An 18,960-nucleotide genomic window follows, 5' to 3' on the forward strand; every position below is an offset into this window, starting at 1 on the left:
AACCACGGGATGTAAGTCCTTTTACCCCGACACCCTCTTCCTCCATTTAAGGAAGTGGGCATTAGGTTGGGGGCCCAGGACTGTCGTGCATATATTTTTGTCCTGAAATAAAAGAACCCTTTCCACTCTCAACAGTGTCTGGCTGAACAGTAAATTATATGGTCACCCCAGTATGTGGCTGGACAGATGGCCAGCATCTGACGGGCCTCAGAGACTCATCAGAGGGCAGGTGTTCCTTGACTCAGCTTTAGGTCAGGTCCCTTGGGATGGGGCAGGTCCCCTTGGGATGGCCAGAAGCTGGTGTTCATAGCGCACTGATCTTCTTCACCCAGCTCTTAGCTTAGGCATCAATTCGAGTTTTGTCCTGCACAGTCTGCAGCCGTTTTCTTCTTCCACACAAGCCCGACCCGTTGGGGAGTAGGCAGGGGGGACCCCACCTGTCAGCACATCCGCACCTGCCCCTCAGAACAGCCTTGCCCCCCCTCCCCCTCATGGAGTGCAGCCACTGGGAATCTTGAGAAAACCCTTCAGCCGGAAGGGATGGCTTTGAGGTCCGGCGCCCTCTGGGGAACAGAAAGATTAGAAATGTTTCCTTGGTGCCAAAAAAAACGAGTACCTAAGTCTGGACAGAAAGGAGTGAGAGGTAAACCGCAACGGAGCCGAAGAAACAGTGTGATGAGCCATCCTGACGTTGGATTGAGGAAGGAAGGGGAGGGTGGGAGGGGGACACTGTTTTGAGCAAGTTTGCAAAAGGTGACCTGAGGACCCCCTGGGGGATGATAGAAGGCAGACTCCTGACTTTCAACTGGGAGCCTGAGCATGAGGTCTGAGGCGTAGCTACAAAGAGGATTCCATGCTGGAGAGAAGCTAGTTTAGCAACTGGTTTCAGTAAATAGACTCTGACCGTCCTCTCTTCGCACCTTTTATGCTGCCTTGTGATGGCTTAATGGGCCTTTTCCCCAGATCTGAAGGTGAGATCCCCGAAGACAGATGTTGATGAGAGAAAGAATCAATCCATCAAAGAGGGATACGAATCAATCACCTGAGTGCTGGTCTCCAGAATTTCCAGCTGCTTAGGGGTGGACGCCCTCTCCCCTCTCCTCCTCGGATAATGCGGTGTGACTGGGCTCAGTAATTCAGAATATTCCCCTTGGGTTGTGCAAGTGGGTTACAGGTCTGATCCCTCAGAGGCCAGCTGGTCTGTGGGCTCCCGTAGGCCATCACATCTCTTTTTCTATGCATCTTGGGGAGTGGAAAAGATTGGGAAGTACGGTAATTATTCCACCACAAACGTATTTATTAGGCTTCTAGTGATTCTGCGCTCCAATCGAATGTGTGTGGGTACGCGGGGGTAGGTGGCGTGGATTGCCTACCACCAACAAATTTCCCCACAGCAGTAAGGTGTTAGAAGATCCAGCTCAGTCCTGACACAATCTATCTGGAGATGGCATCAGATCTCACAGGTGAAGAGCTCAGTCCTATAAGGATGCCCTCCCCCCACAACCCCCCTTGCCAATCGCAAGCTCAGATTGTCACTTGTGCTTCTGACTGACCAGCTATAGACTGAAGGTTCCCATGCTCTGCGTCTTTGGGTTGGATTCATTTGCTAAAGGGGCTCACGGTAGGGCAGCTTGTTAAGGACATGGCATTGTCACTGTAGCAGTTTGGGTGGTTGCTCTGGCTTTGGTTCCTTGGCCTGAGGAACTTCCAAATGCCATAGGTGCAGCCATAAAAAAATAAAATAAAAATAAAAATTTACTACTTCGGATTTCCTGTTGTGGCTCAGTGGGTTAAAAACCCAACATAACATCTGTGAGGTTGTGGGTTTGATCCCTGGCCTCACTTAGTGGGTTATGGATCCAGTGTTGCCACAAACTGTGGTGTAGGTCGTAGATGTGGTTCGGATCTGGCGTTGCCGTGGCTGTGGCATAGGCTGGCAGCTGCAGCTCCGATTAGACCCCTAGCCTGGGAACTTCCATATGCCGTGGGTGCAGGCCTAAAAAGGAAAAAACAGTAGTTCACAGAACTACTTAGTAGTTTACTTAGTAGGTGACTGGTTTCTTATAAAAAGATATAGCTCAAGAGCAGCCAGATGGAAAAGGCGCACAGGGCCTGGTACCGGGAAGGGATGCAGAGCTTCCCGCCCTCCCCAGAGCACCACTCTCCCCAAACCCCTACGTGCTCACCCACCCGGAAGCTCTCTGAACCTGTCCTTTAGGCCTTCTGTGGCGGCTGCATTATACAGACACGATCACTGGCCATTGTGGATTAATTCCACCTCCAGCCTCCTCCCCTCCCCCCAGATCAAGGGGTGGGACTGAAAGTTCCAAACTTCTTAAGACCCAGCTGGTTTCCCTGGCAACCAGCCCCCATCCTCACGTGACCTAGGAGCATTCCAAAAGTCATTCATTAACATAACAAAAGACACCTTGCCCTTTCTCACCACTTTTAGGAAACTCCAAGGGCTTTAGCAGCTCTGTGCCAGGAACTGGGAGGAAGACCGAATACACTTCTTAAGGTTATACATCTCGACATCTGACTTTGGATCAGAGGTGCTCTCAGCTCGCTCGCTGTTGAGCGGGATGGGGAAGCAACATCGTCAGATCTGCGTCCGACAGTCAGTAGGGGCCTGGTTTATCATCAGGCACAGATGGAAGACTGTTGCTGCGCTGGGCATCCCTTCAGAAAAGGCTGAAGCTCGCCGCGCTAATCGGATCCGAAAACCTCCCTTCCAGGCCTTCTGCTCTCCCCTGGCTGGCTTTCCTTTCCCAGTTAACTTCTCCCAGTCCTGGCTCTTGTCTTGGATGCTTCTGAAGGGTCAGCAATAAAAAGGAAAAGCTGTGGGCAGAACGCGGGTGGAGGGAAGGAGAAAGAAGGAAAGTGCTGAGGTGAGGGTTTGGCTACACCGGGTCCTTTCGCTGCAGGTCATTCTCTTGGAAAGATCGGGAAGGCCGTTCATTCCAGATGTTTCACGTCCTGGGAACCCCTACGGCTTGAGGAGAGAGGATAGATGTGGTGTTTCCCCTGGTAAGAGAAGCACCTTAAGACTGATTTTGCCGTTATTCTTTTTATTACCATTACTATTATTTGTCTTTTTAGGGCCGCATCCATGGCATATGGAGGGTCCCAGGCTAGGGGTCCAATTGAAGCTGTAGCTGCCGGCCTCCACCACAGCCACAGCCACACCAGATCCAAGCCTCGTCTTCGACCTACACCACAGCACACAGCAATACCGGACCCTTAACCCACTGAGCGAGGTCAGGGATCGAACCTACTTCCTCATGGATCCTAGTCAAGTATGTTGATCCACGACCAACTGCTGAGCCACGACGGGAACTCCTGATTTTGCCCTTTTAAGCTTACCCAAGTGCAACTCCAGAAAGTGTGAGAGGTTACATTTCACCTCAAACCCAGACCCCAACTTCAGCTGCTGCGAGGGTTGGTTGCCCCACCAAGAACCAGCCCAACTGGCCTTCTGCTCTCGGCCAACACTCATTCCCAGGCCGGGCCTGCCGGGAGCCCTCTGAGGAATACACACCGGTGGCCACGCCGCAGACACAGTGTTTTCCAGAGAGAGAGGGCTACAGTGAGGCTGGACGGACTCGCCCCGGCTGTCGTGTTTCAAGGAGGACAGAGAAGGAAAGCCATCTGCTAATGTTTTGTGTGCTTAAGCAGCAGAGTCAGAACATATGTCAAGGGAGCTGCGGAGATGCTGCCCATTTGGTGAGGCCTTTGTCTAACACTTCTTCTAGAACAAAAGCCCTGATTAATTCAAGGCGCCCCCTCACAGCCTCGCCCCCAGACATCTGGCAGCCCCCTGACCATCCTACCAAGCAGTTTCCTTGCTGTCGTCCAAGAGAGGGGATGGGCCGTCCTTCACATCGTCCACACAGTGAGGGCCAAAGCTTATCTATCACTGCGGCCCTGAGAAAATGCGCTCGGACCAAACCAGGGTTTTTTTTGTTTTGTTTTGTTTTTGTTTTTTTTTGGCTTTTTGTCTTTGTTGTTGTTGTTGTTGTTGCTATTTCTTGGGCCGCTCCCGCGGCACATGGAGGTTCCCAGGCTAGGGGTCGAATCGGAGCTGGAGCCACCGGCCTACGCCAGAGCCACAGCAACGCGGGATCCGAGCCGCGTCTGCAACCTACACCACAGCTCACGGCAACGCCGGATCGTTAACCCACTGAGCAAGGGCAGGGACCGAACCCGCAACCTCATGGTTCCTAGTCGGATTCGTTAACCACTGCGCCACGACGGGAACTCCGGTTTTTTTTTAAGTTCACTACAAAAAAAAGGATTTTCTGGCAGAGTGGTGAACATTGCACTGGGAAGTGGTGATGTCTCCACGCCTGTGTCTCCACGGGAGGTGAGGGCCCCAGGTCCCTGAGAAAGACTACGCTCAAATGGACCAGGAGGCTGTACACTCACTTGTCCTCTTGGATTGCTTTTATTTGTGTATTTAGTTATTTCTTTCATTTTATATTTGAGGGCCACACCTTCAGCTTTTGGAGGTTCCCAGCCTAGGGGTCCATCCAGAGCTGGAGCTGCCGGCCTACACTACAGCCACAGCAATGTGGGATCCGAGCTGCATCTGGGACCTACACCACAGCTCACGGCAACGCCAGATCCTTAACCCACTGAGCGAGGCCAGGAATCCATCCCACATCCTCATGGATACTAGTTGGGTTCATAGTCTGCTGAGCCACAGCGGGAACTCCCTGGATTGCTTTTAAAATCCTGTGACTTTGAGAAACAAGACAGAGAAAGTGCCAAAATGTGTGGTATAATTATAGATTAATTTTCCCTTTTTTCCTATTGGATGTATTTTCTAATGTCCCAGGACAAGCATTGATTACCTTTATAATCAGAAAAAAAGGAGAGACACTGTCTAGGCACTGGGACTACTATCGGCTCTACTATGAATTAACTTAGTGGCTGGTGCTTCCTGAGGGGTGGGGGAGGGTGGACACGGTGGCGTCCTTTCCATGAATCGTGCCGTTGGAATCCAGTGTCACGTCTTCCATGTGGGCAGAGCTACTCTCCCTCAGGACCATGCCTAATCCCCCCAGCCCTGGGGCCTTGCCCCAGCCCAGATGAGCCAATCATTTTCTCCAATCTATAGTTAGATTGAGTACAAACTGGGGGCAGGGAAGAGGGTGAGTGTTTGGACTTTTCCAGGTAACTATATTAAATCGTGTATGCTTGGAATAGGAAGCAGATGAGAATTTCCTATTCAGGTTTATTTATTTATTCTAATCTTCTTCTAAGGGCTTTCGTGTATTGCAGTCACTTTCAAAGACTCAAAGTGGAATTTTCCAAACCCTTTGCAACTAGTGTTTCCTATGTGATTGCTATTTGTCACTCAAATGCACTCACACAGTCTGGAATTAGGAACCGAGTTAAGTGGGCAGGAGGCAGAGTTCAAAGGCACAGCTGGTTTTGCAGTCAACAGGTTTGATGGTAGGTTTTGATGCCAGGATCACAGCTGGGACCGTGTGTGCCTGGGACCAGCATTACTTCCTAATCCTGGGGTATGGCTGAGCGGTGCAACTCTGGAGCTTGGCAGGCAGTAGCATAGTGTGCCAATTGCCCAGATTCCTGAAGTTCTTTTGGTGGTTCTATGCTGCAGTCCTGTTCTCCTGAGAGTCATTCCTGGGGGCCCAGCCTAAAATCCCAAGCCTTTAGCCCTTCCAACAATTTTGTAAGCAGCTAATGCTCTGTATTAAATCCCTTTCTTACAGACTCACAGATATAGAGAGTAAACTTGTGGTTACCAAAGGGGAAGGATGGGTAACTTGTGAGTTTGGGATTAACAGATACACATGACTATATATAAAGTAGATAACCAACAAGGAACTGCTTTATGGCCCTGGGAACTATATTCAATATCTTAAAATAACCTACAATGGAAAAGAATCTGAAAAAGAATATGTACACATATTGTAGCTGAACCATTGTGCTGGGCGTCTGAAATGGACACACTCTTGTAAATCAACTATACTTCAATTTTACAAAAGTTAATTGGTTAAAAAAAAATCCCTTTCTTTTTAAAGTAACTGCAGTGGACTCTGTCATCTGCAACTGAACCCCGACTTTCAGCAAAGATGTGCAGAATGCCCCTGATGCCAGGCCCTGTGCTACGTGACGAGGGTACAGACGTTAAGTCATCTGTATTGAGCACCTCCTGTGTGCCACAGATCACTCTAATATTCTTTCCCTTCAAAACCTTATTGATGATAGTTACATTTGGATAAACATAAAAATAATTACAAACGGTGCATTATCATACAACCAGTCGGCGTGATACCAGGGGATCTAAATAGAGTTTATGGAGGAGCAGAGAAGTCAGAGACCAAGAGTTGGATGAGCTTTCAAAAGTGAGAATCCATGCCCCGTAAATGTCACACAGCTATTAACCGTTCCTAGGCTACTTCTAAAGCCCACATCCTTTTCCGGCTGGCTGCCCGCCCGCTGGGGTTCCGCATCTTTCACTCCAGCCAGACTGGTCTTCTCATGATTTCCTACTTCATCATCTTCGCTCATTTTAACCTTCACGCCTTGAGGGTTCTCTTTGCCCATCCAAACCTGCCTCCTCTTTCATCTCTACTTTCTCTGAATGTCTACAGCACTTGGGGGCCACACTCACTGTTTCGTGCTCAGTCTTCCTCAAGTGGGATTTGTACAGTTTGCACTTGTCACCCATCAGTCTGTCCTGCTCCGCCAGCACTTGGAATCCAGGGACTATGCGCTAAGCCCACGGCGGTCATTGGATAAGGTGCTGAGTACATCTGATTTGTGAAGAGCCTCTGCTGTGTGATCCACCTGTTTATCCACACAGACCTTACTGTCCTGAAATGAGATGAGCACAAAGAGGAATTCAAGGAAGAGGAGGTGGCGAGATGGGGGATTTACTCAGTTTAAGAGTAAAGAGAGGACAAGAAAGGCAGGAAAAAGGGAGCATAATAAAAAACAAATCATATGAAAAAGGGAAGGGAGAAAAATACTCTGCCCTCGGGTTAGACGATAATTTTCTGTCTTCATTTGACGGTACCAGTCTGACTTCCCAAGTGCCTGTTCAGATGGTATGAATCACGTTGGATTCTTCGAACTTGCAAGAGTGTGACAACCACAGGCCAAGTTCCCAATAATGACCTCAAGTCTGTCATTCACAGTCCCCATCTGCTGAGGCGGTACAAACCACTGGCATTTCCTAAGCGTTTGTTTTATTTCCATCATCCCTGTACCAAAAACAAAGTGCTAACCATACTTTTCTGTCCACCGGACTGCTGGGAAAACCACTTTGCCTCTCTTCCTCTAGTGACTCCACAAACTAGATCACTTCTCTTGGGAGCAAAATTACATTTGGGTAAACCAAAACATGAGTACCGGAGGGAGTGGGATGGACTGGGAGCTTGGGGTTAGTAGATGCAAACTATTGAATTTGGAGTGGATAAGCCATGAGGTCCTACTATATAGCACAGGGAACAATATCCGGTCTCTTGGGATAGAACCTGATGGAAGACAGTCTGAGAAAAATAATGTATATACATGTATGGCTGAGTCACTTTGCTGTACAGCAGAAACTGGCACATTGTACATCAACTATATTTTAATTAAAAAAAAATAATTACAAGGGAGTAACCGTCGTGGCGCAGTGGTTAACAAATCCGACTAGGAACCGTGAGGTTGCGGGTTTGATCCCTGGACTTGCTCAGGGGGTTAAGGCTCCGGCGTTGCTGTGAGCTGTGGTGTAGGTTGCAGACGTGGCTCAGATCTGATGTTGCTGTGGCTCCAGCGTAGGCTGGTGGCTACAGCTCCGATTATACCCCTAGCCTGGGAACCTCCATATGCTGCAGGTGCGGCCCTAGAAAAGGCAGAAAGTCGAAATAATAAGAATAAGAATAAGAATAATTACAACCAGCTAGTGCTCTTGCAAGAGTTAACCTGGGAGCAAGCCAGGGTTTGGGAGTATTTAATTAATCTCCTTGCCCTCCACATCTCCCCATATAAAGCAGTACATCTGACCAATGAAAAAGTCTTGTCAGCTGAGTGATTATACGGTGAGCAGGAATAAACAGCTCTTGGAGGCACACGGATATACACGGCTTTTAAATGGGTCCCAGGTTTTTTGGTTTTTGGGGTTTTTTTTAATGTGGAACTTAACAGCCATTTAAATGTTAATCTCATGCAAAACATCTTTGCAGAAACACTTAGAATAATGCTTGACCTAGTCAGGGAAGCCAACAATAAAATTCACCATCACAGGGTGCCTCGGGGGTGCAGAGCTAGCGCCCCAACTCTGCTTCCATGATCCCCTCAAGACTCTATTCCGCATCCTTCCTCTCTGTTCACACAGCCCTTATTCCACCCCTCTCACAATTCCTGTGGGCTTGCTGGTCTCCCTCTAGACTGTAAACTTGATGAATCTAACAGGGCTAAGACCTGGCTCTCAGGTCAGACCAACTAGGCTAGCTTCCTGACCCCCCTATTTTACCTGTATACCTGGGCTAGTTTCCTAACCACCTTGAGCCTCAGTTTTCTTATCTGTAAAATGGGATAGTATCAGTGCCTCCCAGCCTCACCGGAACATTGTCAGGATTCAATGAAATAATCCATGGGACATGCTAAGTGCTGGCACATGGCAGATCCTCAAAAAAATGGCAGCTCTTACTATCATTCTCTGTTGAACTCCAGCCCCCAGCACATGACAGGATCCTGTTTAGACCTGAACGGGGCCCCCTGACTCCCATTCCTGTCCTGCCAGCAATTGCGTCTGGGACCACGAGCACCTCAGGGCCTTGTTCTTGCAGAGGTTGCTAGCGGCGCACAGGTGCCCCCCAGACATACAGTCTGATCCTATTGGAAGGAAGCTAATATTTATGGGCTATTTGCAGGTGCCAGGCACTGAATTGAGCCCTTCACATGCATTAACTCATTTAATTTGCACAGCAACCTTACAGAGTAGACACAATTATCACCCCCATTTTTAAAATGAGAAGAGGTTTAGTTACTTGCTTAAGGCAGCACAGCCAGGAGGTGGGAAGGCTATGATTCAATACTTGGCACTCAAGCTCCAGAGCACTCCTCTTATGGCCAGAAAGACTTCAAAGCCACCAGTTTTATAGGAGATGGTTAATGCCATGATCAGCATCTCAGCGATAATAAGAACGGTTCACATACGTCCCTTGAGCCCACATTCAATGGCCTTTCAGGGCAAGGCATCATTCTGGGCACCAAGAAGCAAAGCTGTGCCTGATGCAGACCCTGCCTGCAGAGAAGGGATGGAGCATCCACAGAAGACAGGCCAGTGTGTAAATCTTTGGTTCCAATCTCACCCCTCTGTGCTAACTCTTGGTTCTGCCCACCACAACATTGACGCTTATACTGGAAGGGTTTCTATGATATGGTTAGTTTCGTGCATCAACCCGGCTAGACTATAGTACCCAGTTATTCCATCAAACGGTAATCAAGGAGTTGCCGGGAAGGTATTCTGTAGATCTGGTTAATTTCTATAACCAGTTGACAGTAAATAAAGAAATTAAGCTCAGAAATGGGGCTGGACATCATTCAATCAATTCAAGATGTTAAGAGCAAAAACTGAAGTTTCCCAGAAAAGAGACATTCTGCCTCAAAATTGCATCATGAAACCTCACCCGATTTCCAGCCTGCCAGTCTGCCCAACAGATTCTGAACTTGCCAGCCCCTACAATCACATAAGACAATCCTTGAGATAATAGTACTAAGATAATATTGATACTTACTATTATATGTCTGCATTTTTAAAAGATAAATTTTATACAAACATATGTATATACACACATGCATTTTCATGTATATATGCATATATGTACATGTATGTGTCTGTTCTATCAGTTCTGTTTCTCTGCAGATCCCCAAGGAAATAAGAGTCACGGTAAAAATCACACGATGAAGAGTTGAGGATTTGGGAGTTCCTGCTCAGTGGGTTAAGAACCCAGAATGGTGTCCATGAGGATTGGGGTCCAATCCCTGGCCTCCCCCCAGTGGGTCAAGGACCCAGCTTTGCTGCAAGCTGTGGCCTAGGTCAAGATACAGCTCAGATCTGGCATGGCTGTGACCCCTAGCCTGGAAACTTCCATATGCTGCAGGTGAAGCCCTAAAAAGAAAACAAAAAAAATTTTTTTTGTTTTTTTTTGTCTTTTTGCCATTTCTTGGGCCGCTCCTGCGGCATGTGGAGGTTCCCAGGCTAGGGGTCGAATCAGAGCTGTAGCCGCCGGCCTACGCCAGAGCCACAGCAACGCGGGATCCGAGCCGCGTCTGCGACCTACACCACAGCTCACGGCAACGCTGGATCCCTAACCCACTGAGCAAGGGCAGGGATCGAACCTACAACCTCATGGTTCCTAGTCGGATTCGTTAACCACTGTGCCACGACGGGAACTCCCCAAAAAATTTTTTTAAAAAGAGTTGAGGATTTGGGTTTGAGTCCCAGATCTACCACATACTAGCTCTGGAACCCTCAGAAATGTCCAGAAGACCTAAAATTATCTTCAGAAATTTTCTTCAATCTTTAAATTCCTCAGTTATAAAGGGACAATAAAAATTTCTGGAATAATAATATCTGCCTCCCCTACCTTGTAGAGTTGCTGTATCAAATGACACAGATGAAATCACTTTTTAAACATGCTAAACCACTATGCCACACCAGGGAAAACAATTTTTCAACAAAATGCTGCAAATTTCAAGGGCATGTTTCTTAAAGGTGATAGGTGATTTTTCTTTTTCTTTCTGACTTTGCACAATTGCTCTCAAAGCGGGACAATAAAAAGACAGTCCTGGGACTCAGAGGGAATGAATAAAGACACAGGCGCCGGAGGTCACCATGAGTCACTTCCAGAAGGTGATCAATAGTTGCGGCTCAGGCGTCCTTGCCCCTGCCAGGGGCAGGGGTGGGGAGGGCAGAGGCAGGCCGGCAGGACCTGGGAGCGCACAGTTGGCATGGAGACAGAAAAAAAAGTATTTTCCATCAGCCCTGCAATCTCCTCAGGAGACCAGGAAAAGCAGAGGGCATTCTGGCTGCTCCCAGCCTAGCCGTGAGATGAACCTGCCCTCTGAAACTTTGTGATCTTGGCTCTGGGGTCCCTGAACTCCTGTGATCTGAGAAGTAGGAAGGAAACCTCCAGATTCACCACAGGGCCCAAAATAGGCCTTCAGAACTGTGCAGCCATTGGCTGCATTAGGGACAGTGTCCCCTGGCCTGGAAGGGGTGCCACCCGGCTGGTGCCTCCCTGTGGGTTAGGAGACGTGAGAATGGAGAGGGACGGGGGCGCGGAGCTGCAGGGAACCAGGCCGGGGTGTGTCTGCCAGGGATACGCCCTGCACACCTGCAGAAGGGTGTGGGCAAACCAGCCCGCTGCCAAATTGCCCAGCAGCACCCATGTCACTGTGTCTGAGAGGCCCTGCAGTTCCCTCCCGGTATACACCACACAGAGGCCAAGTCACTGGTTTGGGTGAGTTCCTCCGGGAGCCTCCTGGTGACTGCCTCTGCCCGGGGCGGTCCAGAGAGCTCAGCTGTCACCATCTCAGGTGTGCGGGGAGCAGCCGCCACACTCCACTTCTCTTTTCTCATCTTTGGTCCAATGACACCAAAAGCCAAATGATACCACACCTGTAGGGCCGCAGGGCCACTTTGTATTTCCCCGGTCTTCCAGGGTTTATCCAGGCCAACACATTAATTCTGAGAACAAAATGCTTTCTTCTCAAATCCAGGAGACCGCCTCCTATTCCTCTGATATTCTAGTTCTAACTTAAAAATGCCAAGTGAGACCGGGGTGAGCCTGTTCAAAGCCCTGCGGTCTGTGGTCTGGAATTTTCCCATTTTCTGAAACTCCTTACCATACATTTTTCATTATAAATATTGATTTCATACTCATCCCCTCAAGACCTGTCGTATTTTTCTTTTGTATTTTCAAGACTGCTCCATGTTAATGTTTTCTTTGTCTTCCAGAATTCCTTCCATTCCCCACATGTTTCGTTCCCCTAGATAATCATAAAAATTAAAAGCCTTCATCTGCTCGCACCATTAATACGCCAAGTCATCCAGGACACTTATGGCCATGTGGCCAATGAAGAATTGCCTGCCCTCTCTGGTCCCCAAGGGGCATCTGTTCGGGGGCTTTAGCTCTTAGAGACATTCCCACACTGTACCACCTGCTGGGGCGACACACCAAAAGTCTCCCAAAGTGGAATAAGCCTCATTCTGTAAGAGTTTGATAGAGGAAGAGTGACTCTGGCACTCTGCTTTTCAAATCTAATTGCTAAATAGCTGAGCTCAAGCAGGAAGCTTCCATAGTAATGATGAAACATGCAAGCAGCATATCGGAAGGAAGAGAGGAAGATAGGGAGGGAGGAAGTCATAGACTACCAGAAATAAAGGGGAGATGACAGATTTTGTGGTTTTCCAAAATCACCTGAGAGCATTTGACAGTCTCTGATAGATTTAGAGACACACGTAGCTCATACCAGCCATGCTCAGAGCAGAGCAGCACACTAGTCTAGTTGGCCAAACCTGTCAGTGCCTGTGTCCAGCCCTCAAATTAAGAATGGTAGAGGAGTTCCCATCACGGTGCAGTGGAAACGAATCTGACTAGGAACCAAGAGGTTGCAGGTTCAATCCCTGGTCTTGCTCAATGGGCTAAGCATCCAGCGTTGCCATGAGCTGTGGTGTAGGTCGCAGATGTGGCTTGGATCTGGCATTGCTGTGACTCTGTTGTAGGCCGGCAGTTGTAGCTCCGATTCGACCCCTAGCCTGGGAACCTCCATATCCTGTGAGTGTGGCCCTAAAAAGAAAGAGACCAAAAAGAAAAAAGAAAAGAAAAAGAATGGTTGATAAATTAACGAATTAAGAAAAAGCAACCAGGTGCTACTGTGTAGCACGGGGAACTATACTTCATATCTTGTAATAAACCATAATGGAAAAGAATATGAAAAAGAGTGTACATATATATGCATAACTGAATCACTTTGCTGTACAGCAGAAATCGATACAACATTGTAAATCAACTACACTTTAATAAAATAAATTTTTTTTAAAAACGGTGTTTATAGTCTTATAGGGTTATGAAGAAGGTGGGTTAGAGGGGGGCCTTTGGGGGAGAGAATTGACAGATCCTGTCGAAAGCGTTGTGGCCACAAAGCTGAAAGTATTTACGAGGGGGCCCTTGAAGGTTTCCCAAACTTGCCTGGTCATTTTGACTCACCTGTGGAGACTGTCACGAGCACAGATCCCCTCTTACCACGAGTCCGTCATCAACATTGCTTGTAATCAAAGTCAGGGTTGGCTTAAAACATCCACGGGGGAGAGAATGGACAAATCCTTTAGAATAAAGGAAATGGCCAGATTATTAACACAGGAAATTCTCACAAGTAAAAACCAGGTGACGGACAGGTACATAGAATATGATGCTCTTTACATGAAGGTTTTTTTTTTTTTTGTCATTTTTGTCTTTTTGGGGCCCCACCTGCGGCATATGGAGGTTCCCAGGCTAGGGGTCGAATCGGAGCTGCAGCTGCTGGCCTACACCACAGCCACCGCCAACGAGGGATCTGAGCCACGTCTACGACCCACGGCAACGTCACACTGAAGGTATTCTGAGCGGCAAGGATACATACCACATTCAGCTTCAGAGTTACCACTACGGAGAGAGAGCAATGGGTCAGCCAGGGGAATAAAGAGGGCTTCCATTTTATCTGTTTCACTTCTGAAGCTTAATGACTAGGAGAGAAATAGATGATAGATACGGATATTTATAGGGATATAAATATTTCAATATTTGTTTCTTAGATTTTTTTGTACACTAGAAATATTTCATTGTAATGATTTTCTTTTTTAAATTACTGCTCAGTGAGTTATAGCTCTTGATAGATATTTCAGGAAGCCGATGTCTCTATGGGTCAATATGCGGATCACATGAAAGCAAATCCACATTTTCTGGTCCCTCTGTAGATTAAATTATTGAGCGATGACGATTTAAAATATTACCTGGTTTTTTCTAATCATTATAGGGCATTATGTCAGTGAGGTCGATGCTAGATAAAGGAGGCGCCTCCATTTCTTTTGCGAGAAGTCCTTTTTTGGCACTTTGGCTTTTCTGGCCTAAGGAGGGCACATTGCTTCCCTAAGCTTCGTTCTGGAAGCGCAAGGAATGCTGGCCACCATCTTTATCAAATACCTGCCCGGGTGGAGCCTGGTTTGGGGAGGAGGCCAAGAGTGAGGGCCAGCAGGGTTGCGACTGGCAGGGGGGTAGTGGTTGAAGAGTTAAAGCTGGTGGTGGCTTCAGCCCAGCTCACAACAAAGACACACTGGGACAGAAAAGGGATGCAGCCTAAGGCAGCCGGGGAAGCAATCGCACAGACGATGCTTCCAGAGAGAATGAAACAGATTGGACCTGTCGGAGACCTGAAAATAAAACCTCAGGGCCAGGAGGAAGGATTCTGCTAATTGGAGTGTATAATTCAAAGTATAATTCAAGAGGTGAACACAGCACAAAGCCCTAGAGGGACTGACTGCAGGTTTAATTAAAGATGATTTTCCATAACCTTGTCCTTGATTTAAAAAACATTGGCCCTGAGAAATGCTGGGAAAAAAAAAAACATGTGCCTTGTTACATGGATTTCTCCTTCTTTGAACCTTAGCTATGGAGGGTCATTTGCCCACCTAGAATTTTGGCCCGGCGGGATGGCTATTAGATTGAGGATACTTGCTCAATGCCCACCTCCCCCTCCAGCCAAATATAACATACCAGCGGCCTCATAGCTTGGCCTCAGGGCCACAATTTACAACCAAAGAGGGAGACCCGAGGCAGCAGCAACGTTATTTTAAAAACCTGAAATACAGTGCGGTGCAAGATCCATCCACCTTGCTAAGGGGCCGGTCTCTTCTGACAAAGGCGTGTAATTTAAAAGCTCCTGGAGGAGTTCCCGTCGTGGCTCAGTGGTTAACGAATCCAACTAGGAACCATGAGGTTGCGGGTTCGATCCCTGCCCTTGCTCAGTGAGTTAAGGATCCGGTGGTGTAAGTTGCAGATGAGGCTCGGATCCCAAGTGGCCATGGCTCTGGTGTAGGCTGGTGGCTACAGTTCCAATTAGACCCCTAGCCAGGGAGCCTCCATATGCCACAGGTGTGGCCCTAGAAATGGCAAAAAGACAAAAAAAACCCCAAAAAAACCTCCTGTGCAGCCTTGAATGGAAAACCAGAGCAACGTCCAGACTCAGCCAATCCCATATAAAACATTCTTCCCCAAGTCGCCACAGACACGTTCCCAATGACCAGTAAATAACCCCCAAGCTCTTTTCACTACAACTCTGCCCACACAAAAATAATGACCTCCTTAGTGATGACATTAGTATCCAAGGGAATTGACTGGACTGATGATCACTTATGCTTTGAAAACCCCTTTACTTCTGCTTGATTTTCCCTGGACAATCGTCATGGAATGAACATTACGTTTGATGTGTTTGTTGTTGGCAATAAATGGGGAACCGCAGCGCTTACCCAGTTTCTGCCTTCAGGCTCCTAAGCGCCTTAGAAATATTGCTTTGCCTGGTTCCTCCTGAGGAGGGGGAGTCATTCTGCATCTCAGGTGGGGGAGGGGGAGGGCACTAAACCAGGACAACGTCTGTCCCGAACATTAAATGGGCCCCCCTGCGTGCAGAGTGGCTGTAAAAAGAATCTTCTGTGTTTCCTCCACATAAAGATCATACATTACGAGGCAGTACTTTGGATTAAGTGAGATTCATGATAACACATGAGCAAAAAGTGCCGTTAAGGACTTTCTTCTTCCTCCTAGAAGTTATAAAACATTGTATTTAAATTTCAGTTCCCAGGGAGCATCCGTTGTGGCACAGTGGAAACAAATCCGACGAGGAACCATGAGGTTGCGGGTTTGATCCCTGGCCTCTCTCAGTGGGTTAAGGATCTGGCGTTGCCGTGAGCCGTGGTGTAGGTCGCAGACGCGGCTCGGATCCTGAGTTGCTGTGGCTGTGGTGTAGGCCGGTGGCTATATCTCCGATTAGACCCCTAGCCTGAAGAACCTCCATATGCTGCAGGTGTGGCCCTAAAAAGATAAAAGACAAATAAATAAATAATAAATAAATTTAAATTCCCAGCCCTAATATAACACAATAGCCTTCCTTCTTTGCACACCTATGAAACAACAGAAGAATGTACAAAAAAGTGGTTTGTCAGGGACAAAGCATCCTTTCCACCTTTCCTAACTGCTTTTCTCCCCAGGGACAGGATGACAGAGTGTGCATTTGTCTTCCACCCCTTGCTCTGCATCGTACACCAGTGTTCACTTTTTTGTCTTTTTAGGGCCGTGCCTGCAGCATACGGAGGTTCCCAGGCTAGGGGGCGAATCCGAGCCACAGCTGCCGGCCTACCCGCAGCCACAGCAACGCCAGCTCCGAGCTGCATCTGTGACCTTTACCGCAGCTTGCAGAATGCCAGATCCTTAGCCCCCTGAGCTAGGCCAGGGATCGAACCTGTGTCCTCATGGAGGCTAGTCAGATTCGTTAACCTCTGAGCCACAACAGGAACACCCCTGAACTCACGTTTGTTTTCATGTGTTTGCTTGTTGATGACCTCAATGAGATGCTAGAAGGAATGGGAGGAGGAGGGGGAGGAAAGGAATTTCCCCAGATGTTCCGTCAGCCCTGGGTGAGCACAGATTAGGCAAAGGGCACTGGCATTTGAAGCAGACCTGTGAAGAGGAGCCAGCTGGAGGTGAATCGGAACCAAAGGCTTGTGATCATCAGAACCTGTGGGTGGAACTCATCACGAAAGGCAGAAGAGGAAAGGGACGTGGACCCCACCTCCTGAAGTGTAAGCGTGGGGGTGGGGAGTGCAGGTTGCTGCTGGCTCCGGAGCAGCATCTTGGGGAGAAGCTATTATTCATGGAAGGAATTCAGCAGAGCAGAACCTCTGAGTATGAGGTAGGAAGGCAGGGAGGTCTGAGGCCCAGGAGAGGAGGCTGGGCTCACTCTCAGCTCTTCTGGGACCCCCAGCACCCCTGGCTTCCTGCAGGGCCCTGGTCCTTCTGCTGTGCCAGGCATGGATGTTTCTCAAGCCTGAGGATAGCATGGACTCCTCCCCAAATGTTCCAGCCTCCTACTCTCCTCTCTCCGCTCTGCCTCTTCTTTCTAGCACCCTCTCGAGCTCTCTCTCTGGCACATCTCTCTCTGCTGCTCTGCCTGTGGCTCTGTAACAATCTGATCTCTCTCTCCTACAAAGTTTCACAGATTTTGAGGCCCCTTTAAGGCCCCATGAGCTGTAGCCCTAAGACCTCTTAGCTTAAAGATATAGGCAGAGAGTTTTCAGCTCTAAAATGTGCCTGGATTTGAAACAGAAAATAAAATTCAGGGAAATAAAACTAATTTTTTTTTTTTAGGTATATGGAAGTTCCTAAGCTAGGGGCTGAATCAGTGCTGCAGCTGGAGCCTACACCACAGCCACAGCAACGCTGGATCTGAGGTGCATCTGCAACCTAAACCGCAGCTCATGGCAACACTGTATCCTTAAACCATTGAGTGAGGCCAGGAATGGAATCTGCATCCTCATGGATACTAGTTGGGTTCATTTCCGCTGAGCCATGACGGGAACTCCAACTATGCTCTTTTATACATATATAGACGGGTGGTTGGCTTTGTGGTCTGGGAGCACCAGGTAGTCATCCCCTGAGCTCGCTTTTCTATTTTTTGGTTCAGTGACCACTGACTGCACAGTGACACTGCACATAAATTATGGTCACGAAACCGCTTTTGGAGTTTAATTTGGAAATGCCAAGATGACAGATGATAATATGCTACTCATATTATTTAGGCACATATTTTATTTTTTAATTTTTTAAATTTTTTTTTTGTCTTGTCTAGGGCTGCACCTGCGGCACATGGAGGTTCCCAGGCTAGGGATCTAATCAGGGCTGTAGGCACCGGCCTACACCACAGCCACAGCAACACCAGATCTGAGCCACATCTGCGACCTATACCACAGCTCATGGCAATGCTGGATCCCCAACCCACTGAGCAAGGCCAGCGATCGAACCCGAAACCCCATGGTTCCTAGTTGGATTTGTTAACCAGTGAGCCACAACGGGAACTCCTAGGCACATATTTTAAAGAGAAAAGAGGCAAGGCGAGAACTGTCATTTGCTTGTCTTCTCTACCTCAATCTAGAGTGTTGTTTTCTGTAAATTAGGTATGTCTCTCTTCAATGGCCTATTTCCCCCGGTTTTCTCCAGGCAGCATCTCCCTGTTGCTGTTAACAAGAAGGAAGAGAGAAAGTGCCTTTGGTGAAGGTAAATTCTGTCCACAGAACAACCATTTCCAGGCATGAAATCTCTTTAACAAAAATTTCTGACCCTGTATAGTTGAAAATGATGAATCACGGTTCCCTCTACAGCACCAGGATGCAGGTTCAATCTCCAGCCCGGCACAGTGGGTTAAAATATCCAGTGTTGTAGCAGCTACAGTATAGGTATAGTATGTGGCTTAGATCTTATCCTTGGCCTGGGAACTCCACATGCCATGGGGTGGCCAAAAAAGAAGAAAATAATAATAAAATAAAATAGAATAGAAAATGAAGAATCAGGTTAGGATCTAAACATTAAAAAGTATCTACTAGTTACAAGAATGCTGCATGTCCTACTTAGACTAGGAAGACTGACCATTGCCAAGACCTGGGCAGTGAATGAGATTTGACCCTACTCCCACGCTGATAAGTTAGCCTGCCACAGTGCCATGGATGCAACAAAGACTGGACCCTCTGGGGTCTGAGAGAGAGGACACCTTATCACTCACAGCAAGAACAGTAGCCAGAGTAGCAGCATTTTTTTTGGTGGTGACTTTGCAAGTCCCAATTCCCACAGGGGGTTGCAAAGAAGGCTGGGTGACAACTGCACATGCAGAGGGCTGCACCACAGGAGAGAG

The sequence above is a fragment of the Phacochoerus africanus genome, chromosome 2 (assembly GCF_016906955.1).
Source record: "Phacochoerus africanus isolate WHEZ1 chromosome 2, ROS_Pafr_v1, whole genome shotgun sequence".
NCBI lineage: Eukaryota > Metazoa > Chordata > Mammalia > Artiodactyla > Suidae > Phacochoerus > Phacochoerus africanus.